The sequence below is a fragment of the Lepisma saccharinum genome, chromosome 2, assembly GCF_977018435.1.
Source record: "Lepisma saccharinum chromosome 2, izLepSacc3.1, whole genome shotgun sequence".
Classification (NCBI taxonomy): Eukaryota; Metazoa; Arthropoda; class Insecta; order Zygentoma; family Lepismatidae; genus Lepisma; species Lepisma saccharinum.
Genome location: NC_139230.1, coordinates 8,022,258 through 8,049,716, shown reverse-complemented (window position 1 = coordinate 8,049,716; position 27,459 = coordinate 8,022,258). Strand labels below are relative to the sequence as shown.

Here is a 27,459-nt window from a genome sequence, read left to right as displayed (position 1 = left end):
GAATCAGGAGAATAAATGGTAGAGTGGTTAATCATGCATGAAAAGAAATGTTCGTGAAAGTTGCAACGAAGGAGACATAATCAAGTCATTGAACTAGGTACGGTTACATTCGACATGAGCTGATGCCCTCTCTGTCTTTAAATACATATGTCTTTGGAGGCAGTTGTAGGAATAGTTATTAGTCAAGCCTACCTCCGTGGCGGGGTGGTTAGCACAGCGCGCTACGGCGCCAGGGGCCCCGGGTTCGAATCCCAGCATGCGTGTTTGTGAGTGTGTCTTCATAAATTTCATCGTATCACTCATCCTCATCTTTGCGATTAGCCAAAAGTGGCAGAAAAGCGAAATGAAACAAACCAAATCAATCAATCAAGCAAGCAAGCGAGCTATTAGTCAAATCTTGGATTAGGGTTCAACTTCCGATGGGAGCTCGAAATTTGATCCATCATCGTGAGGACAATTCGGGAAATATTTGAATAATCTAGAAAGCCAATAGCTACCATAGGCATTTTGCAAACTAAGGAGGCTTTGGCGTCTGGAGTTCTCTGTGAGACCTACTCAGTGTGTTTGTGGTTGTCCTTTCATCAATTTCGTCTTATCATCACCCATCCTCCTCTTCGCGATTAGCCAAAGGTGGCAGGAAAGCGAAGTAAAACAGTCAATCAATAACGACAATGGGACTCGATGAGCTTACAACGTGTTACCCAATGAAAAGCCAGTGTGCAGGATCTGGGAGTCTGTTGGGCCACGGAGTTTATGGTTTGCAAATTCGCATTATTTGAATTCTTGTCGAAGATTTTGCTATATATGATTCAGCTAGCATTTGATTTTTATGATCGATATGTTTTGGTACACTCCTGTTCAGATAAAGTGGCATATACTTCAACTGTCCAACCTTATAAAATGGCCCAGTTTATGTGAACAGGAGTGTACAAACTTATCATACAGTAAATATATACGTATACAGCAGAATAAACAAATTGAAAGAAAAATATTTTTTGGAATATTATAGCGTAAGTGGCCGCGGTGGCTCAGTCGGTAACGCGTCTGACTACCATGCTAAAAGTCCCGGGTTCGATCCCCGGCCGGTTCAAATCCGGGAACTTTTCTAACGTTGGAAGCGGCCCCGCCGCCCACCCAGCGTCGACTGACATGGGTGCCTGGGGGAGAAAGGCAGTCAGGGGCGTGGTGCTGATCACATCATCACCCCCACTCGCGACTGGGTCAAGAAAGTGTGGGGCGTTACCCCCACACCCCCTATACGCCTTCATGGCGTGGTGCTATGCACAGGGGAGCACTTTACTTTTTTTAAAGTGAATAATTGGATTTTAAATTATGGAAAGTTTGTAATAAATTATATTTCTTGTAATGAAAATGTGAACTATACTGAACCCTACAAATGCCAATGTATATGGTTGATAAGGAGTAATAAATTCATGTATTTATTATATTATTTACTTCGTTGCAGGGATCAAGGGACACCATGAAAACCGTCTGGCAGTTTCAGACAGAGAGCGTTTCGTAGCATGTGAAGTTCACGATTTCAGAATGTACGAAGGTAAGTACAGTGTTCATATGTTCTCTGTGGGCACGAAGGATAATATCCACGATGAATTCTTTCCTGTCGCGAACCCGCTTATGTGAATGCACACGAAGCCGGAATTACACTTTTTAGTCTGCTTTTCAAGACATTTTAAATTGACAGAGGGTTTGTGCCGTATCATCTTCGATTTCTGCATTTTTTTTCTGCGAGGCTTCATTCTTTTCTGACCTCATAAGTCCAGTCCCGATCATCGTATCGGAGCATTCAGAGAACTGCAAAACTATGAATTAGTTAACCATTAGTAACGGGCAATTCCCTGTTAGACTATACATACATTCATTTTATCTCTGTAACTTAAGGTGACATTTTTCCCTTCACCTTGAAATGCAATTTTTTTGAGGGGATCATTCGTTGACACGGAACTAAGTATATGGCAAATATTATACCATGGATGTGTGTATTTCTCTTCTTTTTGTGCAATTTCCGAAGGAAGCCAGTCGCAAGAAAGTATATGCACATGGTGGAGTGTGAACCCCGATCCACACTTTGGCCTATTCTGACATTTTCAAATCTCTCTCTCAGCTACATTTTTGAGCTTACAGGAGTGTTACGATGTAACTTTGGCTACAACTTGGCAATAAAATCATTGAAATAATGTGGGTGGAGGAGTGGAAAGGCCTGAAAGTCATCAATTTTGTGACCACGATAACTGCCGGAAAAGTAGTCATTTTTGGAATATAGTTTTCAGCTGGCTGCCTTGCAGGGACGGTAATGCATATGAGCGAAATCGAACAAAGCAGCGGTACCTTTCTATTTACCACGAACAGCTTTTTAATTTATTTTGTTGTTGTAGCCTGCTCTCAACCCCACCCAAGATTGAATTCAGTGGTGTCTTGTCGTTTGCGCCGAGTCATTTGTACTGAGGCTTCTTATCGGTTCATTTCCGCCGTGACATATGTCAAGACCTTCCTGGGCTGGTTTTCCCACAATCCAGAGTGTCATCACCGCCGCGCGCACGTGTGTTTATAGGCACATGGTGCATAATGCATAAAGTGGACTTTTAAAACATAAAATCAAACGTGTGTTTATGACGATGCACAGCTGTGTATACACTGAAATGTTAAACCTATCCAGAGAGTCTTTTCTTTACTTATTTCAAAAGACGTTACACAGGATTACTTGTATCAATTTTATTCCACAACAGAAAATACATAAATCAGTATCAGCCTATTAACTATTAATCATTTATCGTTAATCGTCAAAAAACATTGTAAATAAAGTATTGTTAAAATATTGAAAGCATTCTACAAGTACTACGTAAATATACACTTTGGAAGCAACATAAATGTGCCAGTCTATTACACTTAATTATTATACACTACATAAAATCGTCAAAAACATTATAAATACAGTGTAATTTTTTGCAAACATTATAGAAGTAATAGCTACGTATATATAAACACAATATTTCGATACACTTGCACAACAACAATACAAACGTTATTTGAATCCTTGTAGGTATGTAAATGCTCTAAGGCATTCCACGCGTTGTTTCTATTATTTCCATATTCTCTGCCATCTTGTCGTCTCTCTCAAGTCTCAGTTTTACATAAATACTAATTTCCCAATGTATATCCCTCATATATACTTTCATCTTACATTCATTTACCAATCACATACCTTTTCAATCGAAGATAAACACAGCTGGAGCTGGGCAACATCATAAACACACATGCGCGCGGCGGTAAGGACACTCCGGATTGTGAGAAAACCCATCAAGGAAGGTCTTGACATATGTCGCGGCGAAAATGAACCGATAAGAAGCCTCGGCGCAAATGAGTTGTTGTTGTTGTTTTTAAGTCCACTTTATGCACAGTAAGGCTAATCGGGACTGGACCTACAGTTTAAAGTGGGATCCGAACCACTTGTGCCTCCACCGGGTATCGAACCCGGGACCCCTTGATTACAAGGCGACGACGCTACCACTGCGCCATCGGGGAGGGCCTCGGCGCAAATGCCTCTGAGCAAGCGACACGGACTCAATTCAGTATTTGAGGTCTTAAATATCTATGTCGCCTTGTAATAAAGGGGTCTCGAGTTCGATGCCCAGCGGAGGCACATTGTACAGCGGTTCGGATTCACTTTATAAACTGTAACTCTAGTCCCGATTAACCTCTTTGTGGATTTCAAGCAAACTATTGAAGTCCAAAAATGAATAAAAAATATTAAAAGTTGTTCATGAAGGGTCTTATTGCAATTATACAATACAAATTATTACAATACCCGAACTTTTGCTGTAATGACACATTCATGAAAAAGCGAAGACGTTGCATGCGTTTCGTTCGGTTGTTACTTATCTCAAACGGATTTGTGTTTTATATCAAAGATACATTTTCCTCGAACCTTCACAAGTATCATTTCTTAAACCCTTTGCGAATCCTTGGAAAATCCGCGGACCACATGCTAAGAACTATTGGGGTAAAGCGTTTCAATATGACGGGACGAAAAATCGATTTTTCCTGTGTTGCGAACTCTCCAGATTCAACTGACACTGTTGAATTTCTGTCCAGACCACATTTTCTGGCCTTGAGAATATAAGCTGTCAGCAATTTTAGGACATCAAGTTTGGCTCCTTTTTTCTCCTCGGTTTAGGAGGAGAGTGGGGGCTAAATAACAACAATTGTGACTACAATAACAGCCATAAATTTATAGAAAGTGAGCTTAACTTTTTAATTAGTGACGCCTGAATTCTTTTTTTTATGTAGGCGAGAGTCGAGTTGAAGGGTAGTGGAGGACACGTAAAATGTCTTTTGCAGGCCATTTTTTTTAAAAAAATATTTATATCGAATTTTAGTGATTTAAACGGACAATGACAAATTACTATGAATCTACAACTTTGAGCACAGCAACTAAATCGATGCACTTTACACGTGAAACGCCTTATTATAACAAGAAATAGAGCTTATGAGCAGCAAAATGGCGAGTGCCCTCTTTCTCTCATACACATTTGTGAACGATCCCCGGGTGGAACTATAAATATTTTGGTGTTGACCCAGCATAGTGTGGAAAACTGGGGAGCTACTGGAAAGCAATAGCAGCAGGCTCCGCTCTCGACAGTCAGAAAACAGCGGCGATGGGACTCGATGAGCCGACCACGCGTCACCTTGACCTGGGCTCTCAAACGGCTGTTACACCATGGAGTTTGGTTTGGCTTATTACAAGAAATAAACACATAAGAGGAAAATTAGTCTTAATTACCACTTATTCACCAAATAAATCGAACATCGCGCTACGACGCCAGGGGTACCGGGTTCGAATCCCGGCCTGGGCATGGACGTTTGCGAGTGTCCATTCATGAATTCCATCATATCATCACTCATCCTTATCTTCGCAAATTAGCCAAAAGTGGCACAAAAAGCGAAGTAAAAATAAAGCAAATCAATCAACAAAGAAATCGAGAGACATCGTCCTTCTTGTGAAATCTCAAAGTTGCCGATCGCCCTTGGTCCTACATTTCGCATGCCTTTACTGTGTTAGGTACGTTGGTGTATTACTCTGGTGTTGGATTTGAGCAAAATCGGTCAAGCCATTTCAGGATGTACGGAAAAATCCCTAGTTTGCAAAACAACGAGAGGTTCTGTTCATTGTTAAAAATCTCTCCCTCCGAAAACGTTTTAAAAGCCTAACAAAGAAAACTCTCATCGCCTCTAGCCATCCGTTGTACCACAGTGCGGTAATAAACACATTGAAATATAGTAGGTGGATGAGAAAGAGGAGAGGGCTTGAAGTCAGTTGCTAATACTGAGACTATGACAACTGCCGTAAATTCAGAGCTATCGAGCTGACGTTTTTATAATGTCTACGCACTTCAGAGGACTGGTCTTTTATTGCATTTGAACGAAGTTTGTCGGCGTGTTTCAAGATGGCGGACTTAAACCTACAAAACTTTGGCAGATTATTTTGCCCGATTGTAGACACATTTCGGAATGGCATTTGTTTCGGTTCGTTACATTTTCGGTAGGTGTATTGCTAGTGTATTTAGAACCAAATATTTTTTATGGAATTTCGCAGAAGAGTGTCACAAGTATGTGGAGAAGGGAGTACATACTTAGTGGATTGTGTTGGGATTTCACACCAAAGTGACAAGTGATGTGCCACCTGTCATCAGAGTGACCACGCGAAAATTAACCTAGAAAAATAATGCAGATTTCACACCTTATTGACGCGACACACTGAGCATGTAACTTGCCATTTGGATGTCACTCTAACCAGGATTACTGTATTTATAAAATACAGTACTTCCTAAACTTCACTCTCTACCCAACCGCAGGCTCCGTCCCGAAGACCCTTTAAATCTGATGTAAACTAAGCTTGAGTCCCGATTAGCCTTTCTGTGCATGAAGTGGACTTAAACAAAAACTCAAAAATCAAGACGATACGCAAAGGGATCATGTCGTTACTGAGACTGTCTTTGATAATGCAAATATACGTTCAATGAAGCACCGAGTCAGGAGACGAGATGAATACGCAGTTTGATCGATTGAACGTGGCTTTCCGCTTGTCTGTATATCGTACTTTTTTTGGGTAAATGTTGCATGCATGCAGTTGCCATATAACGACGTGTTTACCTTTTCTGGCAACATGTGTTGAGCAGCTGGGCTGAGCAAGAAGAAGAGATGATCTGCATTACATAGTTATGCAGTATGTAAACTTCTAGTTTTTCTTTCAGTAAGCAAATAATGGCAAGAGTAGACGACATGCATTCTGGAAATTTAAATCTCATTAACTCGTTGCGACTCATGTTTGTTTGTAGTCACACCATTACCTGGGTGTAATGTTTCAAATGCCGTTGCCAGAGCTCTGATTTTGTATGCAATTACATACTCCATGCCAACCATATTTATTCACATAAACTATCGACGAATTGATTTAACATTTCTACGTCCACAAAACAAATTGTAAAAAGATATTAATTTGTTATCGTTATGTAGTATGCCGTTTCTTCTTTAGATTGCCACTAGTTTCAAGTGTCTACGTTTAACAGTAATGGTTTTATCACAGTATATGTGACAACAGGTGTAGGTTGTTGGCTGCCATGTTTAAATCCTGGCGTTTTGGGGTCTGTTAGTCGTATACTGATCGGAGACAAAATATCACATTGGTTGCCTAAAAGTGAAATCTTGTTGCCCCTCTGTTACTCCACCCTGATAACACTTTAGTGGCATTATTCGTGTGTACTCCCATTGCAAGCCCTTTTAAAAGTAAATATCTTATTCTTACAAAATATGGAATATCGAAGTTCTCACTCCCCTAGAAATTCTGAAAACATTGGAAGAAGCCATGAAAATCAACCTTCGAGTGAAAGTCATGGAAAAGCTATGTATTATATACGCTTTACCCCAACATTTGGTCCGCGAATTTTCCAGGGATCCGCAAAGGCTGGAAGAAGTGTTACTTGTGAAGGTTCGAGGAAAATGCACGGCTTGCTTGATGTAAAAACATTACAATTTTTTTATCGTTTTATTAATACTAGAGATTGCTTATGACATAAAACTTACGTAAATTAAACACACACACACATAAAATTTGTGAACACCATTTCAGTACAGCAGTTTTTCGTTTTTAATAAGAAATACTTGCAAGAGCGAGTGTTTCGTACAACTAAAACCAGTGATTTAATATTTCCACTTTAGATGTAACATTTATTAGCATGTTAAAACTTTACGGAGAGGCGAAAAATTTATTTTTCAAATGAGTGTAATATCTGGAAAACTTATGGAATCGATTTAGCGAAATGAGTAGCAATTCTGAATATCGTAACTATCAATTAAGCATATTGTTGTATTGAAATCTTATGCAATTCATGAGTGTTGACTGAATACTGAACTTGATATTTCTAACTGTGCACTTGCATACGTTATTTCGGTGGTGTCGTGTCGTTTGCGCCCAGTCATTTGCGCCGAGGGTTCTTATCGGTTTATTTCCGCCGTGACATATGTCAAGACCTTCCTTGGCTGATTTTTCCACAATCCAGTGTGTCATCACCGCCGCACGCACGTGTGTTTATGAGCACATGGTGCATAGTGCATAAAGTGGACTTAAAACATAAAATCAATCGAACAAACAAACGTGTGTTTATGGCGTTGCACAGCTGTATTTACACTGAAATGTTAAACCTATCCAGAGTGTCAAATATGACTTTTCTTTACTTATTTCAAAAGATGTTACACAAGAATACTTGTATCACTTTTATTCCACAACACAAAATACATAAATCAGCATCAGACTATTGACTATTAATCATTTATACACTACATAAAATCGTCAAAGAAAACATTGTAAATGCAGTATTGTTAAAATATTGCAAGCATTCTACAAGTACTACGTAAATGTACACTTTCAAAGCAACATAAATCTGCCATTCTATTACACTTAATTATTATACACTACATAAAATCGTTAAAAACATTATAAATTCAGTGTTACTTTTTGCAAACATTATATAAGTAATAGCTACGTATATATAAACACAATATTTCGATACACTTGTACAACAACACTACACTAATTAATACTAATTTCCCAATGTAGATCCCTCATATACACTTACATTCATTTACCAATCACCTTCCTTTTCAATCGAAGATAAACATAGCTGCAGCTGGGCAACGTCATAAACACACGTGCGTGCGGCGGTAATGACACTCCGGATTGTGGGAAAACCCACTACGGAAGGTCTTGACGTATGTCGCGGCGGAAATGAACGGATAAGAACCCTCAGCGCAAGCGACACGGACTCATTTCGGTAATTTGTATCTAAATTTGTAGGAAATATAAAAACAAAAGTTTGGGCTTATTGAGAAGTAAATAGGAAATAAATGTAAATTTAATTTCTACGGTACTACGTATATGAAATCGTTATTTTTTAATTAAGCAATAATTTCCAAGAGACTGGATACTTTGCAAGAAATACTTTCCCGAAATTTTCAATGATTTAAAATAAAATATTTATCCACTACAGGGAAAAAATGACTAATCCGTGCTCACGGTAGATGTAGCCCGTAAAATGTTCCAACATTATTACCACATTAGAGAGAGAGTCCGCGAGAATTGTGCGAACCCACATATTATATTTGTACTAAATACTGTGGTATATTTTTTCTTACTAATTGGTGACGTCATCGATGGGCGTCATTTTCGTCGTACAAAGGCAATTTAAATTATCCAGACGTCAAGTCAAATGTTAGTGCCATATAAGTAACGACTAGTTTTCATGGTTCATTGCCCGAGCTATTAAACCAGCAGAACATATGTATGCAAATCATCTTTCAAGACTTGAAGGCTGTCAGATGATAATGCTGTGAGCAGCAAAAGGGAAGGAGGAGTTGCAACGTTACCAGAGATTCTGATCCCACTTGCCATGTGTCATTTTGTACTGCATTACGATCTCTTGCAGTCCAGTAAATCTAGAATTGTTTGTAAAGTAGGGAAGCAAAGCCAACAAAGAAAGATTTCATATTCGGTTTCGTATCCTGTAGCATTAAAAAAGAAGTTTACTCAGGAAAGTTAAGTCGTAATAAATTCAGCGAGTCTTCACGCGCACCTACAACGTTCTATCGGAGGTCTTACTGAACAAGACTGGCTTATGGTTTATAGATTTGTTTTATTTTACTTTGCTTTTCTGCCACTTTTGGCTAATCGAGAAGATGAAGATGAAAGGCGATAAGATGAATTGGTGACCCGACAGTCATAAACACACACGGCTAGAACACAACATGAACCCCACAGAGGATTATAATGAATATCAATTGTAACTCTCCAGAAAACAATCTGCCCCGTCCACCTCTGCCTCCCCACTATTTTTTTCTGGCGCAATCATTGCGTAGGGATTTGTCATGCTGTTTCGATTGTCCTGTAACTTTTCAGTCTGTTCCTACTCTCATAAGAAACAGTAACCCCTTGAGATGTAGTGGCAACTGCAAAGGTTCATTGTTGCTCTAGGTGGAACAAGGATACCAAGTTTATTTTCATATATTCTGTCGAAATTTCATATTCATCGTCGTGTTAAGGAACCGATTGACTGATTTAGTACTCTGCTATAGACAGGAATATACATTTAACATTATTAAAATTCAGAAAAAAGGGCAGGAAAAAAAATCTCCTAAAGTGTCCATAACAGTATGCGTATGTGGTAGCGCATGATTGTAACATCAAACAGACTAATGAAGTTGTGGTGTTTTGCAACCACAGAATAATGAAGGCGAGTAATCACAAAGGACTATAAAGTTTAGTGAACGTTGGTAAGAGGAGGTGCGTGAACGAATGACTAATCGAATGCCATTGTAGTTTCCGACATCCAACTTAATTTAGTCAAACATCACGCAGTACTTCCCCAAAGCTTTTGTTTGTTAAGTTTCTCGTTTTGGTAACATCATCATGTCAGCATATTACTTGTTAGTATGCAGAAGCTTTTTACTTTCCGGCATGTAGATAGCCTATCTGTTGCCTTGACGTGAAAGTTTCACAAAAATTCTTGGAAACTTACTCCGTAACATGGGAACTTGCTTTGAACTTTTAAGATACTACTTCACTGATAGCATTTGGAAGGTCGGGAGTTCAATTTTCTTGGTGTTGATCCTGTTTGAAATTGAGCCCGTTATTAGTATCTTCCTTGAATGCAAATCAAGTATATTTTTATCTCTTGAGTTATAGATGTCACACGCTCTCATTTATTGTACAGAGGCGATGACAGGCATATACTCGTACTATGCTAGCTGTGAAGTAGTACAGCTTCCAGGAATGTGAATGTAGCGACAACCTTTGTCGAAAGGCTTGTTCCGCGCAGCGTCGTTTACATCATACAATGGAAGGAGGTGCTTGGATTTTCCGAACGGATTACTAATTTCAAACCATTTCTTATTACAAAAAAACTTACTTAGAGGTAAGTATTCGTTATCTGACAAGGTTGGAATTGCGCAGTGGAATTCCACACTTAATCATATAATTTATTCCAGGAGCATAGAATTGAACAGTAGGACTTGCCATTCTTCTAAAGTGGTCCATCTGACCCGTGTTACCGTGTTGTAAGTGGCGTGATCGGTCTGGTGTCAAAGAGAAATGGGCCTATTTCCTTTTCAATGAAATTCTGCTTACATTTTGGCTATTCAGAAATTGAGATTACATTTTCAAAATACCTTTCTTTGCGGTGTAGTTCAAGTCTTGCTCATATTTTACAATTAGGCAGAAAATTTATGGCAGATATCTCACCTTGCCTGCCTTTGTACGAGGGCTGTTCAATAAAGAATGATCATAAATTTCTTATGCTCATGATGTATTGTATACACATTTAATTTTATGTTACATTGTTAGCTTAATGTGTAATGAATGTGTGGTAAGAGTTTCAATTATTTCTTGCCAGTAGTACGTCAGTGGTAGCCGTGCAAGTTCAGGCAGTTCAGTATCGCTTACGCCTCATACCCGAACAAGAGGACGTTCGCGTGCAGGTTTGTTCGCAGTTGAAGGCGATGTTACAGGAAGATGAGGTGTTTCTTTCGAAGGTTATCACTGTAGATGAAACTTGGCAGAGAGCAAACAGCAAGGCTCTGTGTGGAAATCTCCGTTATCACAAACACCAAAGAAAGCAAAAAAGTGGTGCCTTCTGCTGGGAAGGTTATGGTCATATCATTTTTCGATATTCAGGGAATGGTGTATCAGCATATCGTACCAGCACATGAAAACTGTAACTGGAGCATACTATAGGGATGTGCTGAAAATTCTCCCAAGTCCATATCAATCGCAAAAGGCCACATTTGAAAGTATCAGGTTGGATCCTGCACCACGATAATGCTCGCCCGCACATCGCAATGTTGTTACTGCATATCTCGCCACACAAAATGTGACATGTGTTCCTCATCCCCCTTACAGCCCAGATCGAGCCCCCTCTGGTCCTTTTTTTATTCCCTAATGTGAAGAAACACCTTCGTGGAAAGCGTTTTCCATCATCAGAAGCAGTGGTGAAAGTAACGGAGGCGATTTTAAAGGACCTATCAAAACATGGCTTCCAGCATGTCTTTGAAGAATGGAAAAAAGGTGGGGACAAGTGCTTTGCATCGCATGGGGACTACTTTGAAAAGGGTCATCAAAATTTGGACGATGAGTGAGGGTATGTTATCACAAAATTATGATCATTCTTTATTGAACAGCCCTCGTAACTGTCACGCACCTCAGATTAGAATGTCCATGAATTGACCCTTAAAGCCTCAGTAAAATGCTGTGAAATTGGTTATGTTAGGTAAAAAGGCGCAAACCTGTAACTTCAAAAACGTTTTATAACTTTTAAACTGTAGGTCCATCCTCGTTTAGCCTATCTGCGTACAGTGAACTTGAAATATTCAAACCTCTGCTTATGGCACCAGACTGCTGATGTCATTTCGTTCTGAGAAACTTTTCTTTTGCTGGTTTCGCGTTATTTTCTTTTATATGATTTGTCAGTATGTTTGTGACTAACTCTGTCGCGTGCATATCAAGTCACTCAATTGATGAAGGGCATTCACCAAGAACACCCTTGCCTGGATTCGAATCCTGAACCCCGACGCTGTGCTAACCATTCCGCCACGTAGCTGGGCTTTGCATTATTGAGTATCGTTATTGTCCTCTTCGTTCATGTTTGTCATATGTCTTGCTAAGAATATTGTCACAGGCTGTATCTCTGTACCGGCAAGTTTTCAAATGTATATATATATATATATATATATATATATATACCGGGAGGGGCACCTAAAAGTACCACCGGAAATATTTCGTGAACAACAATGAATATTGAAAAACTGCTTTCGCAGATATATAGGTATGAGAGGGGCTCATGAAATTAGTGGGGAAAGAAACCGTTAAACTAGGAAGTACGATTTTCAACACAAACTTGGTTTTATTTTTAATGGAAACCCCATTTTATTTTTAGTTCATTTGAAAGTACGGAAAAAATTGACGTAATACTTTGACGTATTACCAAGGTAACAAACGTAATTCTTAATGATTTTTTCCGTACTTTCAAATGAGCTAAAAATAAAATGGGGTTTCCATAAAAAAACACTAAGTTTGTGTTGAAAATCGTACTTACTTACGTAGTTTAACGTATTGTGTCCACTAATTTCATGAGCCCCTCTCATACCTATATAGGCTATCTCCGAAAGCAGTTTTTCAATATTCATTGTTGTTCACAAAATATTTCCTGTGGTACTTTTAGGTGCCACACCCGGTATAGTCCTGAAAGTGTACATTATAATCTCACCCGCATCCAGACAGCCAAGGAATTAAGACATCACTGGTGTGATGTCGATAAGGTTTAAGACACAGGATTTTTTTCGTCTTTTCTTGTCTGTTTTTTTTTTTCTGAGAGTTTCCATTACGATGTTCATGGGACGATTGCTTTCTGATATCTTTGCATCACTATTATTGGAACTAGTGGGTGGGCGAATTATCAAGTGTTTCTTTACAAGAGATAATGAAGATAGGGAGGGGGTTTATTATTTAAATTGAAAAGCATGACGCACTGGGTGGATAGACGTTTGTAATTAGTTCTTTCTAAGATGTAAATGTGTAACATTCCAAGCTTTTGTATTTTGTGTGGCGGAGATTGCATCGAGCTGTTAATGGTCTTCGTGTGGGGGCTGTTTTTGTGGTGTCGTTTCCAGGCCAAAGATTTCACGCCAGCCAGATTAAGGCGTGAAACAGATGATCTCAAAGTTTCTGAGAACGACCCCTTGGAGCAGCGCGTATTGGCGTTTACACAGAAATTTGGTTCAGTGGCACGGATCGCACGGCTGCTCATTTTTCTTCAGTATCAAGATACCTGGGCTGGAAGAATAGCCTTTACTTGTAACATCTGCTCAGCTGTAACCTTTCCCCACTCCTTTTATGTAACATTGACTCGCCGAAGTAGGCGTTTACGATTCACTTTGGCATAGAATCTTTCTTTTATATTCATAGAAGTCAGTCAGCATAATAAGTATAAGCAAAACGCAATGGTCTTTTAGACCGTCCACAAAAGTAAAAGCTAAACACTGGTCGTATAGACTAGGGATGGCCAAACGGATCCGGATCCGGAAATTTCGGATCCGGGTCCGAAAGTTTCGGATCTGGATCCGGATCCGATTCGGATCGGATCCGGAACTATCTCAATCCCATTATAATATTACCACACCTTAAAAGGTATTATGATCTTCGATTACAAAGAAATTTTTCATTAGTTAGTCCTACAAGAATTTTTTTCAAGTGTTGTTCCTAAAATACTTTGCTACGCATCGGCTAACACACTCGTGCACAAAAATAATCTTACTTGTTTAACATAAAATGTCAGAGGTGATTTTGTAAATGCCATTGAAACGAATATGTATTCATTCGAATGTATTGGAAATGAAAACACACATAAATGTGAGACGTTCCATTCCAGGATGAAACCTTTAACACACATAAGAAGATAGAAATGTTATACAAAAATTATACAATTGTTCTACAGTTACAGCTTTACAAATTAAAATAAAACATTATAATATATGCAGTGTTATATAATTATAAAGTGTAAGACTAACAAGGGAGGTTATCTAAGTGTCCCCCTCCGATTTCCACGAAACTTGGCAGGCGTATAGTCGGGCCCAAAGGAAGAAATACGTGTTTTTTTTTGTTTCAGCTAAAAAACGGTTTTAGGGGGCAAAACCCCATCAAATGTCATGATGAGGACAAATTGAAGTGAGGATCTGACCCCTGTGTCCCCCTCCGATTTCCATGATACTTGCCAGGTGTGTGTATAAACGGGCCCAAATGAAGAACTACGTGTTTTTTTTGTTTCGGCTAAATATCTGTTCTAGGGGGCAACCTCCCCTCAAATGTCAAGATGAGGATAAATTGAAGTGAGGATCTGACCCCTGTGTTCCCCTCCGATTTCCATGAAACGTGGCAGGGGTATAGAGGGGCCCAAAGGAAGAAATACGTGTTTTTTGTTTCAGCTAAAAACTGTTTTAGGGGGCAAAATCCCCTCAAATGTCAAGATGAGGACAAATTGAAGTAAGGATCTGACCCCTGCGTCCCCCTCCGATTTTCATGAAACTTCGCAGGTGTATAGAGGGGCCCAAAGGAAGAAATACGTGTTTTTTTTTTGTTTCGGCTAAGAAACTGTTTTAGGGGGCAAAACCCGCATCAAATGTCAAGATGAGTGGCAAAACGGATCCGGATCCAAAAGTACCGGATCCGGATCCGAAAATTCTGGATCCGAAAGTACCGGATCCGAAAATTTTTTGGATCCGGATCCTTAGGATCCGGAACCAACCGGATCCGCCAGGATCCGGATCTGGCCATCCCTAGTATAGACCGTCCACTAAATTTGTCTCATTTTCATCTTACAATGGTATCACATTCATGGGTGCATGGGGTTCATGGGAAAGATATCCCCTTTAACCTTCATTAGAAAAACAAACGTAAATCTGATAACGTGAAAAGATGAGGCAGCCTCTCCGGTGGCACGTCGTCGCCTTGTAATCAAGTAATCCCTGGTTCGATACTCAGTGGAGGTTCATAGTGTTTCGGACTTCACTTTAAACTGGAGGTCCAGTCCGTTAGACAATCTGTGGATAAAGTGGACTTAAAAACTCAAACCAGAAAATATGGTCAAATATCATTTAACTATTAAGTTATGTATTTACAGACGCACACACGTCAACCGCCATTACCCCCCCCCCTTTCACTCAGACTACCCTCAGTGTCCGAGCACTTTAAGTCGTCAACTTCACGGTCTCGCCATCGATGGTTCCAGGCTGGAGAGTCACGGTCTCGCCTTCGATGGTTCCAGGCTGGAGAGTCACGGTCTCGCCATCGATGGTTCCAGGCTGGAGAGTCACGGTCTCGCCATCGATGGTTCCAGGCTGGAGAGTCACGGTCTCGCCATCGATGGTTCCAGGCTGGAGAGTCACGGTCTCGCCATCGATGGTTCCAGGCTCGAGTCCTCTCCTGGTCATAAATTTCATCTAATCGTTAGTCCTCCTTGTCGCCGCGATTTGTCAGAAGTTGCAGAAAAACGACGTAAAATAATTAAAAAAGAATGCATAACCCCACGCAAGTTCATATGCCCCCTTACAAAATTCCTGGACACGTTACTGGTAATCACCAAGGCCGAATTTTTATGTAGGCAAAACATGCGATATATGTGCAGAAATGTGTAGAGTAAATCACTGAAGTATGTAGAAAGAATATTCCAAGTCTTAGGTTATTTCCTTCATTCCTGTGCTTTTTTTTAAAGCTTCGAGTGGATTTTTCGCAAATTCCGTCAGGGACACTGCCTGAACTGGTGACGTGTAGTCACTGTTCCCAGAATCGAAAGCTTTTATTTGGGAAAGTTGAAGAACAAATTTGATTTTTGCGGTATATTTTTTCATGGCTTGAAACAAGTTAAGTGGAAGTAACTTGATGGGGACCGTCACAATCAGATATAAATTACCGAATTTAGAGGGACATTTCGAGTGCTTATCCCAAAAATATATCTGCATTACTAAAAAACTAGAAAAATGGTCCATTTTGTGTAAAAATATGTGCTACAACGGAAAATATAAAATTCTTGTATTTTATTCCTAACATTGTATTTCGCCAACATACATAAAATTGAGGGAAGTTTAACGGGTGACCCTTTCTCCTCAAGACACCCACATATTTGCTATCTCTCTTCCCCGTAGTACAACACCCTGGACCGGAATTTGGAGACTTGCGAGGCTATGTCGTCTGGACTCTCAACCAGTAATTCTCTGTGGGACTTGGTGTTCTGTTCATGTATGCTTGCGATTGTCCTTTCACCATTAGCCAAAAGTGGCAGAAAAGTGAAGTAAAATAAAACAAATCGGCTAGCACATGAAGAGAAGTGCTGAATGTTACTTCGCTGGGCACTTTAGTGGTGTTAGGAATACAGTAAAGAAAGGGTAACCCTTCGATCGCGCGGAGTCATCATCCATTTGTCGTCAGTTTTCATCATCACGTTTAACATGGAGAGAGAAAGGTAGAAAACAACATAAGTATTCTTCAAATGTAGAGACCCGTCGGCGAAAAAGAAAAGGATGACGCGAAAAAGAAATGAATAGCGGTGTGGGACGAGTCACTCGATGCCAATCGCCGTAGCGGAGTGGTTATTACTAGACCTTGGATTTTTAGATTCTAAAAAGTGTGCTTTTAGGTTCCTAAAATAGGCTCTAAAAGTCCTAAAATAGGTTTTAAAAATCCTAAAATAGGTTCTAAAAGTCTTAAATTAAGCTTCAAAAGTCCGGAAGTTGGTTCCAAAAAACTTAAAATCTTTCAAAATTCCTGAAAAATACTGATTAGGTACAATCGTTAAACAAAATTTCAAAACAACCGTAAGAAATTTTAATAAGTGTATACATAATATAATAACCAAATATTAATTTCTTAACCAAATTTTCAAAAATATCCACAAATTATTGTAATACTATACTTATGTTGTTAGCAAAAGTTACTTGTTTAATGAAAAATGAATTTGTCATTGAATTTTTCGTCACCAGAGAAATACCTCTGCGTGATATAAAAATCCTGCGAAACGTAAAAAAACATAAAGAAAGGTTCGATTTAGGCGCTATAAAACTTTATTAGTTGTTTTTTTTCTATGAATCGCAGACATTGCTTGTTATTTCTTATTTACCTACAAAGGAAAAATAGGTCAACAACATAAAATCCGAGGTCTAGTTATTACACCGTGCTACGACGCCACGCGTCGCGGGTTCGAATACGGGCTTGGACATGGGTGTAAGTGTCCCTTTATCAATTTCATTATATCATCACTCATCCTCATCTTTGTGATTAGCCAAAAGTGGCAGAAAAGCGAAGTAAAATAAACCAAATCAATCGAGTCACTTGATAGACTGAGGATTTATATCCACTGAAAACACATAAAATATAAATGAACAACAATCACCACGAATACAATTCTACTGCTATCCTACAGAATACGAAGCGTTTCTGAAGTCCCGCAGAAGTCAACCTATCTTCCACGTAGTACATCCTGAACTGAATTTTGCAGACTATCTAGGCTCTGTTGTCCTTTCATCCATTTCAAATCAATCAACGAAGACTGCTGCTCAAACAAAACATGTAATGTTATCCATTTTTACCTCAATTGTTATATCGGAATTGCTTTCAATAATTTGTGTTGCGATATTCAAACTATTTTTTTTTTTTTAAAGGAAACTTAACAATAGTCAATCTTCTACGTTTATCTTTACGCCTATGTAGGCTGAGAAATAGCTTTAACATTGCACGACCAACAGGAGCGATATACCCCAGTATCTATCCACAGTGAAGATGCCAGAAGAGAAGAGAAGGATTCGACATCCATTACTCCAGTTTAACAGTCTGTCTACCATCTTCTCCTCTAACGAGGGTCTGGCGTCTGAACTCACATTCAGTATAATCCTCTGTGGGACTACTGTCTCGTCACCTTTTATCCTCATCTTCGCGATTAGCAAACGGTGGCAGAAAGTGAAGTAGCATAAACCAAATCAATCGGTCCAAGATTGTAGAATGAAAGCTTCGTGGTAAAGAAATATTCAGTTTCTGTAGTGGTAACGTCAAGCGGTCCCAAGTTTCGATACCCGTTGGAGGTACATAGTGGTTCGGATCTCACTTTAAACTGTCGGCCCAGTCCCGATTAGCCTATCTGTACACAAAGTGGACTTAAAAACTCAAACCGACCAACCCATATTCGGTTTCTGGAAAAAGCATATTCTAGTTATTTCTGTCAGCAAATCCGAGGAGGGGATGGATCTAGTATCATTTTAACAACCCTGGTTGGTAATTCTAAGGGAGATAAATCGTCCGGTTTGTGTTGCTGATTACACCATTCTAATTGTCAAGATCAAAAACGTGGAGTCACACGTGTTTTACCTCCAAGTTCCACAAGCTATAACGTAGGGAATTGGAGAGAAACTTCCAAGAGGAGCGTTTGTCTAAGTTTTGGATGTATCTTTTACTGCTGTTCTTTCTGCTCGTGATTTGACAGCATCGTCTTTTTTGTCGCTGCGCATCTGGAAAATGTTCCAATGGGCCGGGCCTATTGTTGTCTTTTCTTTTGCCATGACTCGACTTTTACTCTTGTTGGTGGGGGCCTGGAATGTGCTCGCGTCCGAGTGAGTTCAGTTAGCAATGTGCACTGTCCGAGTGAACCAGGAATTAGTCGTGGGTCCGCGCTTCAGAGTAAGAGAACTTGGACTTCGTAGGAGAGTTCGTGAGTACACCATTTTCCCTCCTCTGTTCTGTTCTCTTTCTTCATGCAAGTTTTGTCACCACATTTTCCTCACACGAGTTTTCCTCACGTTTGACTGTTGATGCTGTTATTTATTTTTATAACTTTCCTGTTGATCTCGGTCGCGTTGCGAAAACATTTTAGTGCAAATTCAAATGTCGCAATCTGTATGGGAAATGTGTATGAATAGTACGTACTTTGCAAATAGCATAGTTTTCCCCGAGCTTAAGTAGAAAGGACAATGTGAGATGAATTGTTCCAATTGTTGTGCTTAAACCGAGAAAATATAATCGTAGCACATGGCTGTTAGAGCTAGAATTCTGTAGATGTTCAGAAATGTCTTTTTACGGCCTTTCTTTTCTTTGGATGTTTGTACATGAAAATACTATACTATTTTATTTGAAATTTAACATTATCAAGCAATGTTCTTAAATGGTCACGAATGATCTTCTTCAAGCCTTCGCGATGACATACGCAATCAAGGGGTCCCTGCTTGAATACCCGGTGGAGGCACACAGTGGTTCGGATCCTACTTTAAACTGCAAGTCCAGTCCCGATCAGCCTATCTCTGCATAAAGTTGACTTAAAATAAAATCTTCAAGATTGTGACAATATATTCGAAATCTAGGCGACACCAAGAGATTAGAGTTCGAGACTTTGTGTGTGATGTCTATTGCGAAGAGTTCCAGTGAGGACTCCATTGATTTAAGTCACATAAATCAACAACTATCAGTCAATACAGTTTCATGAAATAGCCTTCCCGTTAGCATAATGCTAATACAGGCGACCTGGGTTCGACTCTCGTCGTCGACTATAATCAATAGAAGAAGGAAAAGCAACACAGAATAACTGAAGTATAGGAAGAAGAAGAAGAAGGTGATTCGTAAATCAGATCCATCAAATCAATGGAAGAATGTATTAACCATTTTCAGTTACCATAAGCTACATCATCAGGTAACGCCGATGATCTATCAGTCAGTCCAGACTTACAGAGTAACAATTCTTGATGAATTCCCACATTGAGCAAGAACTGTTTGAGTTCGGATCAACAGCGCCTGCAAATCTATATCAAGCTGAGAGAAGTGGAAAGTGAGCCTTCGGTTTTTTTTGTTTTTTTTGGGGGGGCGGGGGAGATCGGAGAGGTAATCCGACACATCCTTGAGGTAATATTGTTTGTACTTACTTATAGTAAACCAAATAGAATATATTAGTACCAACGCTGAGTTTGTGATGATCGTTTTTGCACATGTTTCCTCCTCTGCAAAATAATATTCAACTTACCAAGACGTTAATGGGCATCTGTTTTGACAATTACTCTCTCAGGTTACCCAGAAATTGCTGTGAACAAATTTTAGAAAGCAGGTAATAATTCTCTTTGGTTCTGCTGAATTTGGCAGTGAAGCACGGTAACTGAAGTAAATATTCTAAAGATTTTGAGGTGCTGGACGACACGATGTTTCAGAAATGCGTTCCTTAGCACACCAATCAGTTAAGAGGATAGTTTCCAAAATGAGAGAGAGTGGGTCTCTCCGATGTAACATCGTCGCCTAGTAATCAGGGAAACCGGGTTCGATACCTGGTGTAGGCATATAGTAGTTCAGAACGGTAAGTTCAGTCCCAATTAGCCCTTTTCATAAAGGGAGCCTAAAACAAACTTCAAACGATGATCAGACAGTAAAAAAAAAAGTTGAATTACCTTCAAAATGAATAAATGCAATTCACATTTTATATGTGTATATATTTGTATATAGTGGTCAGATACAAAGAAAAGATCCCTCTCCAAGATCGGCTGAAATCCTTTGAAAGGGCTATTTTTAATATATGCATTGGCACTATTATACAACTTTTGCAGTCTGTATGTTTCAGAATTTCTAATATATATATATTGAAAGAGGGGAGAGCTTCCTTGATACAGACCATTGTGGAGAGGTTAATATTCTAAAAAGAAGAATAGCAAATGAAGTTTAGGGGTACTACCAGACTCTACTTACCATGGTACCTTTCTTTACTCTGAAGTTTTTAATATACTTTTTGCAATTTATGTTATTGAAAATCAACAGAATTTTCCAAGAAATAGAAAAAGCATACAGTTACAAAACTAGCGCTATTAATTTTTTAATATAATTAAACTTTCGTAGCTTGAAAGCACCTTCAGAATTGATATCACTCGTCAGTTCTGGTGTACCGGTGTACTTGACCTCCTACTGTACTCTACCCATGATGTTTCTTTCTTAAACTAAACTTTTTAATAATCGTATGTTTAAAGAACTTCATACTGAACTTTGTTCATGCCGATGATTTATTTTAGAAAGAGTCAAGTTTTGTTACCATGGGAAAATTAGTGTGCAAAATAAGAAATGAAAGAACACGACATAGGTGTCAACATACAAAAATGTAATAATAAATATTTTTTGTTTTCGAATTACCTTTTTAAAAAATAATGAAAATTCATATTCTTTACTTCAAGGTCAGTTAAAGTTTAGGAGATACGCGTCCCCAAGAAAAAGTGCACCTGCACATTACAACATGCCGTGAAGGTGATGTGATCAGCACAGCGCTCCGTCCGCCTTTACCTCCAGGGTTGCCACCCAGAGTATACGTATGTGCGGCGTTCCTGCATGCTACACTGGCTTTCTTCAAAATCTCTCAGGAAATGCATTTTCGGTTTTGATAAATTCCACTCTCCCAGAATACTCTGTCCCGGTTATCTCTGGAGCAAGGCCGCGCATAACGGCAGAGAAGGGGAGAAATCGAGTGGGCAGAGCGAAGCAGTACACGCTGCTGAGAAGGCTGGTAACCACAGTCGCTTTTCCCTCTCCACGCAATCCCATTTCCTCTCACGTGTTGATTGGTGGAGCTGTCTCGCCTCACTACTTGCGCAGAGACTTGTTTTCGTCGCTTGCTCCAGAGATACCCGGGAAAGAGTATACAAAAAAGTTCAGACGTCCCTGCAGTTTTTCCAAAATAATGTCTAGCAAAGACCCAGAAAGCGGGATTTTTGGGGGGGAAATGTCCTCTGTAACTAGAAAGGAGATAAACATTGAAGGAAAAACAAGACGACCTAACCGAGACTTCGTTGTCATGCCCCTGCACAGCATTTGTGAGAAACAGAATGGCCTTGAGAGAAGATACTGCACCAAATCTGCCGTGTTGAAGGCGTCCTCACGGATGTCAGTTTGGATTTGGTGTGGTAAGGTCGGTGGCCACTTCAAGCTTGGAGAGTTTTCTTGCCTGGATCGTCATCTAAACAAAAGACCTATTTCCAGATGAGAGGCTGGAGGGGGTCGCGTTTAGCAGGACACCATTGCCCATTTCTTTAGCATCTTATTCCACTTCAGAATTTTGTTCATGATATAGGATTGTGGAATGGAAAAATCACTATTGTGATCCACAAAATATTATAGTTTTTACCCATTATTTGACAAATTTATCTGGTTTTATAGCGAGAATGTCCTTTTTGAAGTATTCTGGTACACTTAACAAAAATATATATATATATAAGTTATTTCACTCGACACATTACTTGGGGGAGGAAATTCTAAATCTAGTGCATTACATTTGGATGTGATGAAACCAAGCAAAACAAAAATACACAAAACTACATATCTAAAATCTTACTTTTATTATTTTCTTTCCAAAAAATTCAAATAAGGTTTGTGGCAGTCTGGACCACCCACTTCATATATTAATAGCAGATTTTAGAAACAATTTCCTATTCATTTGTACTCTGTGATTTAATCATGTTTATACCCTATCTAAATTGAACTAGTATATTTTGGCAAATACGAATTTTAAATATCTCATGAGATAGAAGCAGTAAAGGGGCAACAGTATTTAGTATTGCCCTACACATTGATTGTTGCCAATATTTTTTTTTCGAAGGGAAAAAAACAGTCTGTTGGAAGGGTTAACACAAACTAACAAAATATATTGATTCATTTAATGACATTACGAGTAAAATCCCCTCCTCTCTTCAGTGCACAAGTTTGATGTTGTAAAACATTTGTATATTAGTCCTAGAACTCCGAATCAATGGAAGGTTGAATTCAAGGAACCCACTAGTCTACGTTGTACTGTTTTCCTCTATTTTTCAGTCTAATATTATATTAACATAATAACATAGGAACATGCATTTTTTAAAAATAATTGTGTGGTTTCAACCAACTCCCTTTTATTCGGAGGTCATGCGAATAGTTATTGTGCAGTGCCGACCTATGTGGCGGAGTGGTCCCGGGTTCGAATCTTGGCCTAAGTATTCTTTGCGAGTGTCCCTTCATCATATCATCACTCATCCTCTTGGTAAATAACATAAATCAAATCAAGTTATTGCGCAATGTCTTTCTTTCTCTGCAACAACGCAGAACTACCTTTTTCTGGTCTTGTATGCATGCAACATTCCTTTCAAATGATTTACAGTAATGGTTGTGTTTTGTAAAGTCATGACGTGGAGCAGAGGCCTAGTTGGTGTTTGTGCTGATCATATCAGTACGAAGAAACACACGGAAAACTACTGATTACAGCAATAAGAACAACCCTAAACAGCATTGTGAATGTTATCACAGGATGTAAAAATCAGAAATACCTTGTAAATTGCGTCACTTGTTTTCAAGCGGATAAGTAAGAGTAAACAGTGTATAACATGAGGACATTCTCAGCGTATATTAGTTAATATGATGATTAATTTAATATTTGGTGCAATTAAAGCCAAATGTATTGAAAACACGTTGTCATAAAATTTACTTACAGTGCTTACGCATTTTTAAAGTTATATTTTTCTTCCCTTTCGGAGCTTTTTGGTTGATTAAACTAGGTTATTTTACCTCGCTTTTTTGCCACTTTTTGCTAATCGTGACGATGAAAATGAGTGATGATTGATAGATTGATTTGGTGTTTTAAGTCCACTTTATGCACACTGAGGCTAATCGGGACTGGACCTACAGTTTAAAGTGGGATCCGAACCACTATGTGCCTCCACTGGGTATCGAACCCGGGACCCCTTGATAACAAGGTGCTACCACTGAGGATGAGTGATGATTTTGATGAAACTGATGAAGGCATAATAAAAATCAAATCGACACTGAAACGCTATTGCCCGCGCAAAAAAATTACGCAGTAAAGAAAGCTAACGAAATCGCATTTGGGTAACCTGTGCGCCAGCTTTATACATCGACAATTGTGAAGTAAATATAATTTTTGACATTGTGTATTTAGAGATAAAAAAATCAATTACATAAATGTTCAAGTTTTTTTTCAAAATATTTAACGTCCCTTTTATTGCGCCTCTGGGGTGCAGTAGCGAGGGAGGGGATGGGGCTGAAGGCGGCCGGAGCGTGGTGCTGATAGAACAATGTTTCTGAAAACATTATTAAAATAATCCATACATATGCCTGTTTTGTACATGTTCATGATTCCCTATTTTAATAATTTTTTTGGGGGGGTGGGGGGGAGGGGGGTCGCGGCACACCCACACCCTTTGAGAACCGATAAAATACAGTGCGTTCGTTTTGGCTCTGGGCCGAGATAGCGCGTGACATGGAGCAGATGCCGGCATTTTCGTCCCCTAACGTCTCGCTTATTTACGCACATATCTTTAGCATGTAGACAATTATATTTATATTGCATAACGAGAACTAACCTGTGTTATAAGAGTTGTTCACGCGCTATCTCTGCCCAGAGCCAAAACGAATGCACTATATGAGGGCATTCCGTATGTGTCTTCAAGGCACGGGGCAATGCACACGAGATATCTTCTCCTATTTTCTACCTTTTGCTTAGGATAATCGCGACGATGAGGATAAATGATGGCTAGACAAAATTTGACAGTTTATGCAAGGCACGAAATTTCCGGTCGCCAGGTCGTCATTGGCGACCAAACGTTTGGGGCTGGCGACTAAAATTTTGTTGTTTCAAATGTGTGTCAAACATGCCCGAACATCTCAATCCAATGTTCGTACATGGTTTTGTAAAGCGAGCCGATTGAAAACCCCATGTTCACTCAACGCCGACCCCATCTTACAAATTTATTTAATGTAGCAAACTATGTAGATAGCATGAAAAGCCATTTAAGGACTTTGTAGATTTGCTGTGTTTGGCAGGAAAATTAAGCGTGAGTGTTCTACCTAAAAATGGCAATGAAAAGCAATGCAGAGCATTTATTAATTTCATAGCTGAAACTTTGAAGTTAGATCTAGTGGAGAAAATAACGAAAAGTATATATATCAGCCTTTTGATGGATGGATCCACAGATAGATCATCAGTCGAGCATGCAAATGTGTACGTATGTTCGATACGTGGATGCAAATTATGGTCACATCAAAGAAGACCTTTTAGGAGTAATAGAGCTCACAAACTCTACTTCTGCTGGTTACTTCACTTCTAACTGATTATTTAGATAAGACAATAGGTTCAAATAAATACAGAAACAAGTATTACATTGTAGGCTTGGGTACTGATGGTGCAGCAAATATGGTCGGGCACAAATCAGGATTGGCTGTGCAAATGAAAGTTATTTGCAATAAAATTATAAATATTCACTGCCTTGCACACCGTTTGCAGTTAGCTGTGTTGGAGTTAAATATCGTAGAGCATTTTATTCCATGATTAGGAATATTTTTCAGTTTTATCACGGCTCTGCTAAAGACTTCACCTCTTGAGAGAAACGTCAAAAGTTATAGGAGAAATTCTAAAACTGAGTGATATCCACACTATTAGGTGGTTAGCCAGCAAAGAAAGTGCTGTAAAAGATCTCTTGCAATCATGGAAAGCTGTTGTGACCCATCTTGAACAGGCCCATGGAAAAGACAATGATGGCGCTAAAGCTAAGGGTTTGCTGAAAAGTTTGAAGCAATTTAAATTTGCTAAGCTTCTGTACTTCCTTTTGGATTTTTACAGGAAACTGAACACTTTAAGCGTGGCACTACAAAACTACAAAATAAGAATCTTTTGATTTCATCTCTGAAAATAAGAATTGAACACTGTATTTCAGTTTTGGCTGACCTGGAATCTAATGTTGGACCAAGCGAACAAGATTTCTTGGGCCATGTATCAATTTCAGGAAAAATCGGGGATATGCAGCTCACAAACATTCAAAATGGAGAGCAAGAGTTTCAGACTGTTAGAGGAAACTTCATTAACAATGCGAAGGTGTACATCACAGAAAGATTGCAATCTATATCGACAGATGTGATTGCATGTCTGCATGTTTTCGACAACTTGGGTTGGCCTCCCAAAGAAAATATTCTTCAGTAGCTCTACATGTACTTGAACCCGAGTCTCTATAATGAGAAAGTTGAGGTTCTGTTAGCAGAGTGAACAGAATACAAACTTTTGTTTCCTTCTCTGAGTTTAAATCAGATGCTGGACAAGATTCACAGTGAGGAGTGTTCAGCAAGATTCCACAATTTGCTCCAGATTTTGACATTTTTTGTTGTTCTACCACTGAGCACAGCTTCATGTGAGAGAGGTTTCAGCTGCCACACAATTTAATAATTGCTCATATTTTTATTATTTATCAGTAAAATAGTGGCGACCAAAGATTTTAGTCTGGCGACTGACTTCAAACTTTAAATTTCATGCCCTGGTTTATGACTAGAAGGCGAGTCCAGGCTACGAGGTGACGGTGCTAGTTTCACAATCGACAGAGATGGGACGGGTTGTGTTCATGGTAATGAGCCGTAAGAACATTCAAAACACTAAGGTATTATGCGCATTTTGAAATTAAAGTCTGTTGTTGACTTAAATGGGCTTTTTATAATAAAACAACTCGCGTGGGTTTCAATATGTAAAAAAATATGTTTCATATAAGGACAATGGATTTCCAGTAAGAAAAAAGTATTCCTCTTTTAAAAAAAATGATTTAGAAATTACTTGTAATGTCTGCCTACTTTAAAATTATCCTTGTATTAGTTTATATACATCAACTGCTTTGTGGAAAAATAGGGAAGATCGCGGGATATGCGCTAGACGCTTATGTTTGTATTTCTTGTGACGTTCAGAGAAGACAAGTATGTGTTTGCGATCGGTGACGTTGTTGGTAGAAATCACTTAGACGAACTGATAAACAGGCTTTGTGGATTGAAAGATAAAAGACGTGATAGTAATGCAAATTTAGAAATTTCAATTATTCATGAATGACGTGAGACAATTCGTGTTACAAACAATACATGTCGCGAGAATGTATTCAGGTGCACTGACAAAGAGTGGCTGCATGTAGCCATGGTAGATGGTAATCCTAGGGGACATTCGATTGCATTATTGGGTCTTCCAGGTGGCGCAGTGTAACGCTGTCGCCTTGTAATCAAGGGTTCCCAGCTTCGATACCCGCTGGAGGCAAATTGCACTGTGGTTCGGATCTCGTTTTAAACTGTAGGTCCAGTCCCGATTAGCCTATCTATCCATAAAATGGGCTTAAACACGTTTTTTTTATTGTAACAGTGTTCACTTAATAATTTGAATTTGAATTTAGAAGTTTGGGTGCGTCAGGCTATTTTGCACCCGTCACATGATAAAATATTCTGACTTCGGTTAAAAGCTGAGGCTGTAAAGTGTCACTCAGCACAAACAAGGACAACACATAGAATTATTCTGGCCATAGGGCCAGACGCCAGAGCCTCGTTAGCCTGCAAAATGCAGT

At 39.2% G+C, this 27,459-nt stretch overlaps 1 protein-coding gene across 1 annotated transcript in view; it reads left to right on the top strand.

Moving 5' to 3' along the window:
- dome (cytokine receptor domeless) overlaps positions 1 to 27,459 on the top strand; it is a 153,973-nt gene that overhangs the window by 51,020 nt on the left and 75,494 nt on the right. The window contains exon 2 of the mRNA XM_083117013.1: positions 1,466 to 1,555. The gene's annotated coding sequence lies outside the window, so the exon portion shown is untranslated. The remainder of the gene's footprint in view (positions 1 to 1,465; positions 1,556 to 27,459) is intronic.